General features: G+C 38.1%; 1 pseudogene; it reads right to left on the reverse strand.

Annotated features, from left to right (window-relative positions):
* Positions 1–174: 174 nt before the first annotated feature.
* Positions 175–1,594, reverse strand: LOC133239100 (endogenous retrovirus group K member 10 Gag polyprotein-like; annotated as a pseudogene).
* Between the last annotated feature and the right edge of the window lie 13,839 nt (positions 1,595–15,433).

Here is a 15,433-nt window from a genome sequence, read left to right on the forward strand (position 1 = left end):
CCAAAGCATTGTCTTGTGTTAAAGGTCCAGGAAGTCCAGAGTGAGCACGAATATGACCAAAATAGCATTTATTAACTTTGGAGCAAATTAAATGTATATCACGAAAACGAGTTTGGATAGTAGAATTTAGGGTACCAATAAATGGAACAGTCTCAATAGTGTTTAAGGCTCTTATGATATATAGACTGTCAGAATATAAATTAAACGGAGCAGAAATTTGTAATAGAGCCTGAAAAACGGCAAATAGTTTTACTTTTTGAGCAGACTTATAATTAGTACGCCAGGCGGCAGTATTGTCCTATATAATCAAACTAGCTATTCCATTAGAAGAGCCATCAGTAAATACAGTTAGGGCATCGGCAAGGGGCTGAGAAACAACGGATTTTGAGGAAGAGAAATTGGTGATAGTGAGCAAATTGCAAAATTTTATCTGAGGGATAATGATTATCAAGCCGTCCACTAAAACCAGCTAAGGCAATAACCCAATTTAGCCAACACCATTCCCGCCTGCTCATCGCCTATCATTTTACTAATTGTCTCAAGCAGGCAGGCAACAAAATCCTGATATGGTTTATCTGGCCCCTGGCGAATTTTAGATAAATCTTTGGTCTTTTTATCAGAATTTGGAAGCTTTTTCCATGTTCATAGAGCCGCAGCACTAATCTGAGGATAGGCTCCAGGCAAATAATTAAGTTGATTATTAATGTCTCGATAATCTCCCTCTTCCACCATCATTTCATAAGTGGTGTTTAGCCCCTGTTGTCGATTGATATCGGCTGTGATCCCACACTGTTCAGCAAACTCAGATTTCTATAGTAAATAATCTCTTCCAGATAAACAAGCCCGAGCAACCTGTTTTCAATCATTAGGTGGCAGATTTTGATTTCTTAAAGCCTCTATAATAGCCTGAGTAAATGTCGCAGTCGGGCCGTATTGTGTACAAGCCATTTTTAACTCTTTTAGTTGTTTAAAGGGTAGCGGTTTATAATACCTCTGTTGTTCAGCATTTTCAAATACTGGATAGATTCCTGAAAACCCGGGAATATGTTCTCCTTCTTCATTAGCTCGCTTAATCGCTTGTTAAAGAGGAGATAATAATATCTCACTTCTAATTTTTATGTTTTCACTGGGCAAAAAAGCAGGGATAGATATAAGCTCTCGTGGTTCTACGAAAGGTGCAGGTGGATTGAGCCCAGCAAGAACTGAGGGAGGATATGTTGGAGGCATAGGCTGGCTGAAGTGGGAGTCTCCCTGTGCATCCTTCTTTACTGTTATAACAATTTTTTGAATTAAATTTTCCAGCTGTTCTTCGGAAAGCCCTGAATGTTTTAATTCCCCTTTTCCTGAGGGGGATTGTATGCTAACCATCATCTCCCAAGGCATATCCTCTCTATGGTACTGAGCCGCTTGTTCATTGAACTCTTTCTGTTCATCAGAGCTTAACACATCATCATTCCCTCCAGCCTTACAAGCTGTTCCCTCAGGCACGGCATAAAGCGGCTCAGGCGGAGGGGCAGAAGGCTCTGCAACTTCGGGTTTTGTGGAATCCCAGAGGGCCATTTGAATCTTACGTCCCTCATGTTCAGGATCCAGACAGTCTCTCTCTCTCTCTCTCTTTTTTTAAATTTTATTTTATTTTTAAACTTTACAATATTGTATTAGTTTTGCCAAACATCGAAATGAATCCACCACAGGTATACCCGTGCTCCCCATCCTGAACCCTCCTCCCTCCTCCCTCCCCATACCCTCCCTCTGGGTCGTCTCAGTGCACCAGCCCCAAGCATCCAGTATCGTGCATCAAACCTGGACTGGTGACTCCTTTCATACATGATATTATACATGTTTCACTGCCATTCTCCCAAATCTCCCCACCCTCTCCCTCTCCCACAGAGTCCATAAGACTGATCTATACATCAGTGTCTCTTTTGCTGTCTCGTACACAGGGTTATTGTTACCATCTTTCTAAATCCCATATATATGCATTAGTATACTGTATTGGTGTTTTTCTTTCTGGCTTACTTCACTCTGTATAATAGGTTCCAGTTTCATCCACCTCATTAGAACTGATTCAAATGTATTCTTTTTAATGGCTGAGTAATAATCCATTGTGTATATGTACCACAGCTTTCTTATCCATTCATCTGCTGATGGACATCTAGGTTGCTTCCACGTCCTGGCTATTATAAACAGTGCTGTGATGAACATTGGGGTACACGTGTCTCTTTCCCTTCTGGTTTCCTCAATGTATATGCCCAGCAGTGGGATTGCTGGATCATAAGGCAGTTCTATTTCCAGTGTTTTAAGGAATCTCCACACTGTTCTCCATAGTGGCTGTACTAGTTTGCATTCCCACCAACAGTGTAAGAGGGTTCCCTTTTCTCCACACCCTCTCCAGCACTTATTATTTGTAGACTTTTGGATCGCAGCCATTCTGACTGGTGTGAAATGGTACCTCATAGTGGTTTTGATTTGCATTTCTCTGATAATGAGTGATGTTGAGCATCTTTTCATGTGTTTGCTAGCCATCTGTATGTCTTCTTTGGAGAAATGTCTATTTAGTTCTTTGGCCCATTTTTTGATTGGGTCATTTATTTTTCTGGAATTGAGCTGTAGGAGTTGCTTGTATATTTTGGAGATTAGTTGTTTGTCAGTTGCTTCATTTGCTATTATTTTCTCCCATTCTGAAGGCTGTCTTTTCACCTTGCTAATAGTTTCCTTTGTTGTGCAGAAGCTTTTAAGTTTAATTAGGTCCCATTTGTTTATTTTTGCTTTTATTCCCAGTATTCTGGGAGGTGGGTCATAGAGGATCCTGCTGTGATGTATGTCGGAGAGTGTTTTGCCTATATTCTCCTCTAGGAGTTTTATAGTTTCTGGTCTTACATTGAGATCTTTAATCCATTTTGAGTTTATTTTTGTGTATGGTGTTAGAAAGTGTTCTAGTTTCATTCTTTTACAAGTGGTTGACCAGATTTCCCAGCACCACTTGTTAAAGAGATTGTCTTTAATCCATTGTATATTCTTGCCTCCTTTGTCAAAGATAAGGTGTCCATATGTGCGTGGATTTATCTCGGGGCTTTCTATTTTGTTCCACTGATCAATATTTCTGTCTTTGTGCTAGTACCATACTGTCTTGATGACTGTGGCTTTGTAGTAGAGCCTGAAGTCAGGCAGGTTGGTTCCTCCAGTTCCACTCTTCTTTCTCAAGATGGCTTTGGCTATTCGAGGTTTTTTGTATTTCCATACAAATTGTGAAATTATTTGTTCTAGGTCTGTGAAAAATACCATTGGTAGTTTAATAGGGATTGCATTGAATCTATAGATTGCTTTGGGTAGTATACTCATTTTCACTATATTGATTCTTCCAATCCATGAACATGGTATATTTCTCCATCTATTAGTGTCCTCTTTGATTTCTTTCACCAGTGTTTTATAGTTTTCTATATATAGGTCTTTAGTTTCTTTAGGTAGATATATTCCTAAGTATTTTATTCTTTCCATTGCAATGGTGAATGGAATTGTTTCCTTAATTTCTCTTTCTGTTTTCTCATTATTAGTGTATAGGAATGCAAGGGATTTCTGTGTGTTGATTTTATATCCTGCAACTTTACTATAATCATTGATTAGTTCTAGTAATTTTCTGGTGGAGTCCTTAGGGTTTTCTATGTAGAGGATCATGTCATCTGCAAATAGTGAGAGTTTTACTTCTTCTTTTCCAATTTGGATTCCTTTTATTTCTTTTTCTGCTCTGATTGCTGTGGCCAAAACTTCCAAAACTATGTTGAATAGTAATGGTGAAAGTGGGCACACTTGTCTTGTTCCTGATTTTAGAGGAAATGCTTTCAATTTTTCACCATTGAGGATAATGTTTGCTGTAGGGTTGTCATATGTAGCTTTTATTATGTTGAGGTATGTTCCTTCTATTCCTGCTTTCTGGAGAGTTTTTATCATAAATGGATGTTGAATTTTGTCAAAGGCTTTCTCTGCATCTATTGAGATAATCATATGATTTTTATTTTTCAATTTGTTAATGTGGTGTATTACATTGATTGACTTGCGGGTATTGAAGAATCCTTGCATCCCTGGGATAAAGCCCACTTGGTCATGGTGTACGATCTTTTTAATGTGTTGTTGGATTCTGATTGCTAGAATTTTGTTAAGGATTTTTGCATCTATGTTCATCAGTGATATTGGCCTGTAATTTTCTTTTTTTGTGGGATCTTTGTCAGGTTTTGGTATTAGGGTGATGGTGGCCTCATAGAATGAGTTTGGAAGTTTACCTTCCTCTGCAATTTTCTGGAAGAGTTTGAGTAGGATAGGTGTGAATTCTTCTCTAAATTTTTGGTAGAATTCGGCTGTGAAGCCGTCTGGACCTGGGCTTTTGTTTGCTGGAAGATTTCTGATTACAGTTTCAATTTCCTATGTTCCTATGTGGTTGTGATGGGTCTGTTAAGATTTTCTATTTCTTCCTGGTTCAGTTTTGGAAAGTTGCACTTTTCGAAGAATTTGTCCATTTCTTCCACGTTGTCCATTTTATTGGCATATACTTGTTGATAGTAGTCTCTTATGATCCTTTGTATTTCTGTGTTGTCTGTTGTGATCTCTCCATTTTCATTTCTAATTTCATTGATTTGATTTTTCTCCCTTTGTTTCTTGATGAGTCTGGCTAATGGTTTGTCAATTTTATTTATCCTTTCAAAGAACAAGCTTTTGGCTTTGTTGATTTTTGCTATGGTCTCTTTTGTTTCTTTTGCATTTCTTTCTGCCCTAATTTTTAAGATTTCTTTCCTTCTACTAACCCTGGGGTTCTTCATTTCTTCCTTTTCTAGTTGCTTCAGGTGTAGGGTTAGGTTATTTATTTGACTTTTTTCTTGTTTCTTGAGGTATGCCTGTAAAGTGTCCCATAGGTTTTGGGTTGTTGTGTTTTCATTTTCATTAGTTTCTATGCAAATTTTGATTTCTTTTTTGATTTCTTCTGTGATTTGTTGGTTATTCAGCAGCGTGTTGTTCAGCCTCCATATGTTGGAATTTTTAATAGTTTTTCTCCTGTAATTGAGATCTAATCTTACTGCATTGTGGTCAGAAAAGATGCTTGGAATGATTTCAATTTTTTTTGAAATTACCAAGGCTAGATTTATGGCCCAGGATGTGATCTATCCTGGAGAAGGTTCCATGTGCACTTGAGAAAAATGTGAAATTCATTGTTTTGGGATGAAATGTCCTATAGATATCAATTAGGTCTAACTGGTCTATTGTATGGTTTAAAGTTTGTGTTTCCTTGTTACTTTTCTGTTTAGTTGATCTATCCATAGGTGTGAGTGGGGTATTAAAGTCTCCCACTATTATTGTGTTATTGTTAATTTCATACTTGTTAGCATTTGTCTTACATATTGTGGCACTCCCATGTTGGGTGCATATATATTTATAATTGTTATATCTTCTTCTTGGATTGATCCTTTGATCATTATGTAGTGACCGTCTTTGTCTCTTTTCACAGCCTTTGTTTTAAAGTCTATTTTATCTGATATAAGTATTGCTACTCCTGCTTTCTTTTGGTCCCTATTTGCATGGAAAATATTTTTCCAGCCCTTCACTTTCAGTCTGTATGTGTCCCCTGTTTTGAGGTGGGTCTCTTGTAGACAACATATGTAGGGGTCTTGTTTTTGTATCCATTCAGCCAGTCTTTGTCTTTTGGTTGGGGCATTCAACCCATTTACGTTTAAGGTAATTACTGATAAGTATGATCTTGTTGCCATTTACTTTATTGTTTTGGGTTTGAGTTTATACACGGTTTTTGTGTTTCCTGTCTAGAGAATATCCTTTCGTATTTGTTGGAGAGCTGGTTTGATGGTGCTGAATTCTCTCAGCTTTTGTTTGTCTGAAAAGCTTTTGATTTCTCCTTCATATTTGAATGAGATCCTTGCTGGGTACAATAATCTGGGCTGTAGGTTATTTTCTTTCATCACTTTAAGTATGTCTTGCCATTCCCTCCTGGCTTGAAGAGTTTCTGTTGAAAGATCAGCTGTTATCCTTATGGGAATTCCCTTGTGTGTTATTTGTTGTTTTTCCCTTGCTGCTTTTAATATTTGTTCTTTGTGTTTGATCTTTGTTAATTTGATTAATATGTATCTTGGGGTGTTTCACCTTGGGTTTATCCTGTCTGGGACTCTCTGGGTTTCTTGGACTTGGGTGATTATTTCTTTCCCCATTTTAGGGAAGTTTTCAACTATTATCTCCTAAAGTATTTTTTCATGGTCTTTCTTTTTGTCTTCTCCTTCTGGGATCCCTATGATTCGAATGTTGTAGCGTTTAATATTGTCCTGGAGGTCTCTGAGATTGCCCTCATTTCTTTTAATTCGTTTTTCTTTTATCCTTTCTGGTTCATTTATTTCTACCATTCTATTTTCTAATTCACTAATCCTATCTTCTGCCTCTGTTATTCTACTATTTGTTGCCTCCAGAGTGTTTTTAATTTCATTTATTGCATTATTCATTATATATTGACTCTCTTTTATTTCTTCTAGGTCCTTGTTAAACCTTTCTTGCATCTTCTCAATCTTTGTCTCCAGGCTATTTATCTGTGATTCCATTCTGATTTCAAGATTTCAGATCAATTTCACTATCATTATTCAGAATTCTTTATCAAGTAGATTCCCTATCTCTTCCTCTTTTGTTTGGTTTGGTGGGCATTTATCCTGTTCCTTTATCTGCTGGGTATTCCTCTGTCTCTTCATCTTGTTTATATTGCTGAGTTTGGGGTGTCCTTTCTGTATTCTGGCAGTTTGTGGGGTTCTATTTATTGTGGCATTTCCTCGTTCTGTGTGGGTTTGTAGAGGTGGCTTGTCAAGGTTTCTTGGTTGGGGAGGCTTGTGTCGGTGTTCTGTTGGGTGGAGCTGTATTTCTTCTCTTTCCTTTCGAAGACTTGGGTTGCTTTTCTGGGTGCCTGATGTCCTCTGCCAGCATTCAGAAGTTGTTTTGTGGAATTTACTCAGCGTTTAAATGTTCTTTTGATGAATTTGTGGGGGAGAAAGTGTTCTCCCCATCCTACTCCTCCGCCATCTTAGCTCCTCCCCCCAGACAGTCTCTTCTGAGAGTCCACAAAGAAAAAGTATCTACAGGGACACGATTGGGACCATGTAAGGAATAATACGTCTGTAATTGTTTTCCTACTTTTTTTCAAGTTTCCAGATTAACTGTTCTTTTCTCTGGAAACCAAGGACAAACTTCTTTTATAAAAAGTAAAAACTTTTCTAGCTATAACTTATTTACATGAATTCCCCTGCCTTTTAACATAGTTTTCAACATATGTACAAATAACTGGCGGCTATTGTCTTATCCCATGATTTATTACTCTCTACAATAACACTCCCTGTCCTTTACTTTAAATAATTAGGAATTTCTTGTTACTTACCTCAATCTTGGCGGGCAGCAGCTGTCATCATGCTCCGATTCCTGGGTCCCTGTTCAGGCGCCACCTGCTGGTGCCAGCCGGCAAAGTCAATCACATCCCAAGAACATGCACGGAGAGGCTGAGAAAGGAAACTACAGCAAGAGACTACAACAAAGATGGGGTCGAGAAGTTCAGACACGTCTCCACAAAGGGGAGCGGTCTGACACCGACTTTATTCAGCATCTTATATTTATACAGGAGAGTGTGAGAAAGACAAGACAGTTGACATTTTTTCTTGGTTGACCTATACATCTTACAAACAGTCACAAGAAATCTTGAGAGCATGGGAATGGCACCCTGTTATTATTTCTTACACCAGATAACATTTCTCTGTGCATGAGAAGTTTGCACAGAACTCCAGGTGTCTGCAGTAAATAAGCGCCTAATCTCTGGGGTGGCGGGACAGAGAGCTATGTTTGCAAGCAAACCCTCAAGGACTGAGGCAGCTCCCAGAGCTGTGTCCTTCAGACAAAGGACCCCGTTCTCACGGGCAGCTCCCCACAAGAAAAAGCAGAGGAACCAGAGATCAAATTGCCAACATCTGCTGGATCATGGAAAAAGCAAGAGAGTTCCAGAAAAACATCTATTTTTGCTTTATTGACTATGCCAAAGCCTTTGACTGTGTGGATCACAATAAACTGTGGAAAATTCTCAAAGAGATGGGAATACCAGACCACCTGATCTGTCTCTTGAGAAATGTGTATGCAGGTCAGGAAGCAACAGTTAGAACTGGACATGGAACAACAGACTTGTTCCAAATAGGAAAAGGAGTACGTCAAAGCTGTATATTGTCACCCTGTTTATTTAACTTATATGCAGAGTACATCATGAGAAATGCTGGGCTGGAGGAAACAAAAGCTGGAATCAAGATTGCCGGGAGAAATATCAATAACCTCAGATATGCAGATGATACCACCCCTACGGCAGAAAGTGAAGAGGAACTAAAGAGCCTCTTGATGAAAGTGAAAGAGGAGAGTGAAAAAGTTGGCTTAAAGCTCAACATTCAGAAAACTAAGATCATGGCATCTGGTCGCATCACTACATGGGAAATAGATGGAGAAACAGTGGAAACTGTGTCAGACTTTATTTGGGGGGCTCCAAAATCACTGCAGATGGTGATTGCAGCCTTGAAATTAAAAGACACTTACTCCTTGGAAGAAAAGTTATGACCAACCTAGATAGCATATTGAAAAGCAGAGACATTACTTTGCCAACAAAGGTCCATCAAGTCAAGACTATGGTTTTTCCAGTGGTCATGTATGGATGCGAGAGTTTGACTATAAAGAAAGCTGAGCGCCAAAGAATTGATGCTTTCAAACTGTGGTATTGGAGAAGACTCTTGTGAGTCCCTTGGACTGCAAGGGCATCCAACCAATCCATTCTAAAGGAGATCAGCCCTGGGATTTCTTTGGAAGGAATGATGCTAAAGCTGAAACTCCAGTACTTTGGCCACCTCATGCGAAGAGCTGACTCATTGGAAAAGACTCTGATGCTGGGAGGGATTGGGGGGCAGGAGGAAAAGGGGACCACAGAGGATGAGATGGCTGGATGGCATCACCGACTCGATGGACATGAGTTTGAGTAACTCCTGGAAATGGTGATGCACAGGGAGGCCTGGCATGCTGTGATTCATGGGGTCACAAAGAGTCCGACACAACTGAGTGACTGAACTGAACTGAACTGATGAATTTATTGGACTTAAACATAAATAACATGAATATATAAGATGAATATAGCAATTTAATATTGCTCAGCTCAACGTTAAATTAAGCTTTATGTTTTAATGTTTTGTTTATCATATGAAGTGGAATTGTGAAAACTATGTTTTCACATTTCGTTGAAGTTTCACATTTTTTGTGAAATTATGTTATAATTTTCTTTACGCAGCACTACGATAGAAGACATTGTTACAATCATAAAAAAAATCCATTATTACCTTTTCACTAAACATATTGATCTAGATACACTTTCATACTTTATACTGGAGAAGGCAATGGCACCCCAGTCCAGTACTCTTGCCTGAAAAATCCCATGTATGGAGGAGCCTGGTGGGCTGCATTCCATGGGGTTGCTAAGAGTCGGACATGACTGAGAAACTTCACTTTCACTTTTCACTTTCATTCATTGGAGAAGGAATTGGCAACCCACTCCAGTGTTCTTGCCTGGAGAATCCCAGGGAAGTGGGAGCCTGGTGGGCTGCCGTCTGTGGGGTTGCACAGAGTCGGACACGACTGAAGTGACTTAGCAGCAGCAGCAGCAGCATATTTTATACATAACTGTTTTACCCTTTCCTTCATTGCATTGGCTAGCACATTAATAATAACATTTAGTAAGAGTCACAATTGTCTTAATTTTAGTAGAAATGCCTATTGTTTCTTAATATATTAACCTTAATATATTCATGGTCATCTCTTTAACTCTTGAAATATTTATCCTGCTGTACTACCTATGCAGAGAAGGCAATGGCACCCCACTCCAGTACTCTTGCCTGGAAAATCCCATGGATGAAGGAATCTGGTAAGCTGCCATCTATGGGGTCGCACAGAGTCGGACACGACTGAAGCGACTTAGCAGCAGCATACTACCTATGATGCTGGATTTTTATGTGCATGATATCCTACATTTTAATTCAAAACATTCAGTTTTTCTTAACAAACATCTGGACTACTGAGTGTGTTGGAATTCCTACCTGGAGCAAATCCCTTCAAATCCAAAGCAGGCAGCACTGAAATCTGAGAATGGCCCATTGACCAGTGAGGATTTATCTTTCCAATATGGTCACCATAAAATAAGCATGAGTGAAGTCCTTAATCCACAAAGTGACAGATTATCTGCAATGGGTATTCTGGAGATAAAAGTATGATATGCTTCTATACACAATTTGTGGCCAAACACAACAATTTAGAAGTAACTGAATTCATCCTCTTGGGACTCACAGACAGTCCTGAGCTTCAGGCCCTACTTTGGGGGATATTTTTAGTGATTTGCTTAATTAATATCATGGGTAATCTTGGATTAATCATGCTAATTTGTGTCAGTCTTCAGCTTCGCACACCTATGTATTATTTCCTTAGCCACCTAGCTTTTGTTGATTTTTGCTATACCTCCTCAGTCACTCCTAACACTGGTGAACTTCCTCCAATAAACTAAAAGAATATCCTTACTTGTTTGTGCCACTCAGTTGTTTTGCTTTATCATGTTTGTGGTTTGCAAATTTTATATGCTCTCAGTCATGGCTTATGACAGGTATGTGGCCATTTGTAATCCTTTACTCTATACCATTGTTTGAACAGAAGGGTCTGTATTCAGATGGAGGTTAGCACATATCTATATAGCTTTTCTGTGGGACTCCTACAAGCAGTTCTTACATTCCACTTATCTTTCTGTCATTCAAACATAATAAATCACTTTTACTGTGATGCTATCCCCTTGGTTGCCCTGGCCTGTCATGAAACCCATTACAAATAGATAAAAAAGCTGTTACTGTTCACACTTGCTGGGTTCAATATCTTTTTCTCTTTTTATCGTCCTTGTCTCCTATGTATTCATTCTATTTGCCATTCTAAGGATTAAACCAGCTGAAAGCAGAAAAAAGGCATTTTCTACTTGTGCTTCCCACTTGACTTCTATCACTATATTTTATGGTCTGATCATCTTCATGTATATGCAACCAGAAACAAGCCATTCCCTTGATACTGATAAAATACCTTCCATATTCTATATAGTGGTAATTCCCATGCTAAATCCTCTCATATACAGCCTGAGGAACAAGGAAGTAAAAATGCTTTGAAGAGAACTATGGCAAAAGTGTATTCTACTATAAAATAAGTGACTTATGTTTTAACTGAAAGCCTTCACATTTAGGAGGCAAAAAAAAAAAAAGTAAAAAACAAATAGTTTTTCTGCATGATCATACCTTTAGTAGCATGCTTTCTAACACTGCAATATTTAAAAAATGAAAGTGATAGTGTTAATCTCAGTCCTGTCCAACTCTTTTTGACTCCATTGACTGTAGCCCTCCAGGCTCCTCTGCCCAAGGAATCTTCCAGGCAAGAATATGGGAATGAGTTCCATTCCCTTCTCCCATGGATCTTCCTGATACAGGGATGAAACCAATTTCCCACATTGCCAGCAGATTCTTTACCATCTGAGCCACCAAGGGAAAGTTAATTAATTATTAATTAGTTAGTTAATTATTTATTAATTAGAAAGTTAATTAGTTAATTATTAATACAGAAGATACACTTATTTTCTAATTTTATTTTTTATTATTTTGTAAATTATAACTTCTGATAATGCTGAATATGCACTGGAAAGATTGATATTGAAGCTGAAGTTCCAATATTTTGCCCAACTGATGTGAAGAGCTGACTCACTGGAAAAGACCCTGATGTTTGTAAAGACTGAAGGCAGGAAGAGAAGGGAACGACAGAGGATGAGATAGTTGGATGGCATCATCGACTCAATGGATGTGAGTCTGAGCAAACTCCAGGAGATAATGAAGGACAGGGAAGCCTGGGGTGCTGTAGTCTATGGGGTCACAAAGGGTTGGACATGGTTAATGATTGAACTACAACAGCAATATTGAAAGATATAAGATTGAAATAAATTCAGTTGCAAACAGTGGTTTAAATTTTGTTTTGTAGATCACTTAAAATCTCTTTTTTTTTTTCACAGCAGAATTTTTACTTGAATGCTTCAATTCAAAAAACTTACATGGTAAAAAAATATCATATCTTCTTTAGATTATTAAAGCAGCTTTCAACTATCAGAATGGTATAAAATACACTCATGCACACACACATACACAAACACACACACACACACATAGAGTAAGAGGAATCTGAAAAGAACTGTTGATTCTGAAACTCTAACATGAACACTGATATCAACACTGACAGAAAATCTCACTTTAAAAAACTGAAACAGCAACTTGAATTTTAACAAGGAAGCATGTCCTTCTGCACAGAGTAAGATCTATGGCTCCAATAATAAAGTTAATTTGCTGATTTCAACTGAAGTTCTTTGATCTTTAAAGAATGTCCTTGTTTGAGTAACATACACTTATGATTGTATGAAAACAATTACACTGAATATGTAAACTGCCTTGGAGAATATAACTATTTTAACAAGCAGAGGAACCAGAGATCAAATTGCCAAAATCTGTCAGATCATCAAAAAAGCAAGAGAGTTCCAGAAAAACATCTATTACTGCTTTATTGACTATGCCAAATCTTTTGACTGTGTGATCACAATACACTGTGGAAAATTCTGAAAGAGATGGGGATACAAGACCATCTGACCTGCCTCTTGAGAAACCTCTATGCAGGTCAGGAAGCAACAGTTAGAACTGGACATGGAACAAAAGACTGGTTCCAAATAGGAAAAGGAGTACGCCAAGGCTGTATATTGTCACCCTGCTTACTTAACTTATATGCATAGTACATCATTGGAAACACTGGGCTGGATGAAGCACAAGCTGAACTCAAGATTGCTGGGAGAAATACCAAAAACCTCAGATATGCAGATGACACCACCCTTATGGCAGAAAGTGAAGAGGAACTAAAGAGCCTCTTGATGAAAGTGAAAGAGGAGAGTGAAAAAGTTGGCTTAAAGCTCAACATTCAGAAAACGAAGATCATGTCATCTGGTCCCATCATTTCATGGGAAACAGATGAGGAAACAGTGGCTAAGTTTATTTTGGGGGGCTCCAAAGTCACTGCAGATGGTGATTGCAGCCATGAAATTAAAAGATGCTTACTCCTTGGAAGGAAAGTTATGACCAACCTAGATAGCATATTCAAAAGCAGAGATATTGCTTTGCCAACAAAGGTCCATCTAGTCAAGGCTATGGTTTTTCCAGTGGTCATTTATGGATGTGAGGGTTGGACTGTGAATAAAGCTGAGTGCTGAAGAATTGATGCTTTTGAACTGTGGTGTTGGAGAAGATTCTTGAGAGTCCCTTGGACTGCAAGGAGGTCCAACCAGTCGATCCTAAAGGAGATCAGCCCTGGGTGTTCATTGGAAGGAATGATGCTAAAGCTGAAACTCCAATACTTTGACCACCTTGTGCGAACAGTTGACTCATTGGAAAAGACCCTGATGCTGGGAAGGACTGGGGGCAGGAGGAGAAGGGGACGACAGAGGATGAGATGGCTGGATGGCATCACCGACTCAATGGACATGAGTTTGAGTAACTCCGGGAGTTGGTGATGGACAGGGAGGCCTGGTGTGCTGCCATTCATGGGGTCGCAAAGAGTCAGACACGACTGAGCGACTGAACTGAACTCAACTGAATGAGTACAATATATCTTTTCATTTATTTTGTCTTTAATTTTATTCACAAATGTCATAGATTTCTGAGAAAAGCATCTTTTTTGAAACTCTGAATCTATGTCAAAATAAAAGTTAAATGAGTCATCTAGCATTTGTTTTTTAATTTTAATTTAATGCTTTAATTGAACAATATCTTTTAACATATTTCTTATTTTGATGTTCCAATTCATAATCCTTTGTAACTTTAAAAGAACAGTAATACTAAAAGCAAGTAATACCTAAATACCTCCTTGCCAGTAATACCTAAAAGCAATATATCTTTCCTTATGAAAATAAATAAAACAATCCATCTTTCCCAAAGTTTAGTTTAACACAATTGCCTTTTGCTTTATAAGGGCTTATTACTAAGATTGTATTTTTCATTTGTTACAAACTGTTACAAAACAATATACCATAGCTTTTTAGAAATTTTTATTTTATTTTTTAATATTAATTTATTTATTTTAATTGGAGGTTAATTACTTTACAATATTGTATTGGTTTTGCCATATATCAACATGAATCCACCACATGTATGCATGTGTTCCCCATCCTGAACCCCGCTCGCTCCTCCCTCCCCATACCATCCCTTAGAAAACTTTAAATAAGCAACCTAGATGTCCATCAGCAGATGAATGGATAAGAAAGCTGTGGTACATATACACAATGGAGTATTACTCAGCCATTAAAAAGAATACATTTGAATCAGTTCTAATGAGATGGATGAAACTGGAACCTATTATACAGAGTGAAGTAAGCCAGAAAGAAAAACACCAATACAGTATACTAACGCATATATATGGAATTTAGAAAGATGGTAACAATAACCCTGTGTACGAGACAGCAAAAGAGACACTGATGTATAGATCAGTCTTATGGACTCTGTGGGAGAGGGAGAGGGTGGGGAGATTTGGGAGAATGGCAGTGAAACATGTATAATATCATGTATGAAAGGAGTCACCAGTCCAGGTTTGATGCACGATACTGGATGCTTGGGGCTGGTGCACTGAGACGACCCAGAGGGAGGGTATGGGGAGGGAGGAGGGAGGAGGGTTCAGGATGGGGAGCACGGGTATACCTGTGGTGGGTTCATTTTGATATTTGGCAAAACTAATACAATATTGTAAAGTTTAAAAATAAAATAAAATTAAAAAAAAAGAAAACCCTGAAAAAAAAATTTTTAATGACTGTATATTTGTTAATAACTTTATGATTAGCCTTAAAATTACAACCACAATAATGAATATATCAAAGTCTGTTCTCAAATATTCAACTCTTTTAAGTTAGGAGGATAAATAGAGCTCTTTTAGATTCTATTTCATTACTTCATGTTTGGAAGTAAAGTACTTTACAGGCATGGCAGAGTAAAACCAACCTCTGTATCCATTGTATCATTCTTATTGTGCCTGAAGTGTTTCCTGGCCCAAGCAGAGAAGTCTTTAATCATAGCCACCACCTGTCAGATTCCTAGTCACTTCCACAGATTCCACTGTGCCTGCATCACTATGTACCATGTGCTATGTACTCCTAAGACAGGTCTTCTGAAGTATGTTTCAAGATATTATAGACTCATGGTGATGATCTATAAAATGTGATTCAAAGCTGAAATAAAATTTAAAAATGGTTAATGATACAGTCTCTTGCTTGAAGGCACAATTCCCTTTAGCACAA

The sequence above is a fragment of the Bos javanicus genome, chromosome 26, assembly GCF_032452875.1.
Source record: "Bos javanicus breed banteng chromosome 26, ARS-OSU_banteng_1.0, whole genome shotgun sequence".
Taxonomy (NCBI): Eukaryota; Metazoa; Chordata; class Mammalia; order Artiodactyla; family Bovidae; genus Bos; species Bos javanicus.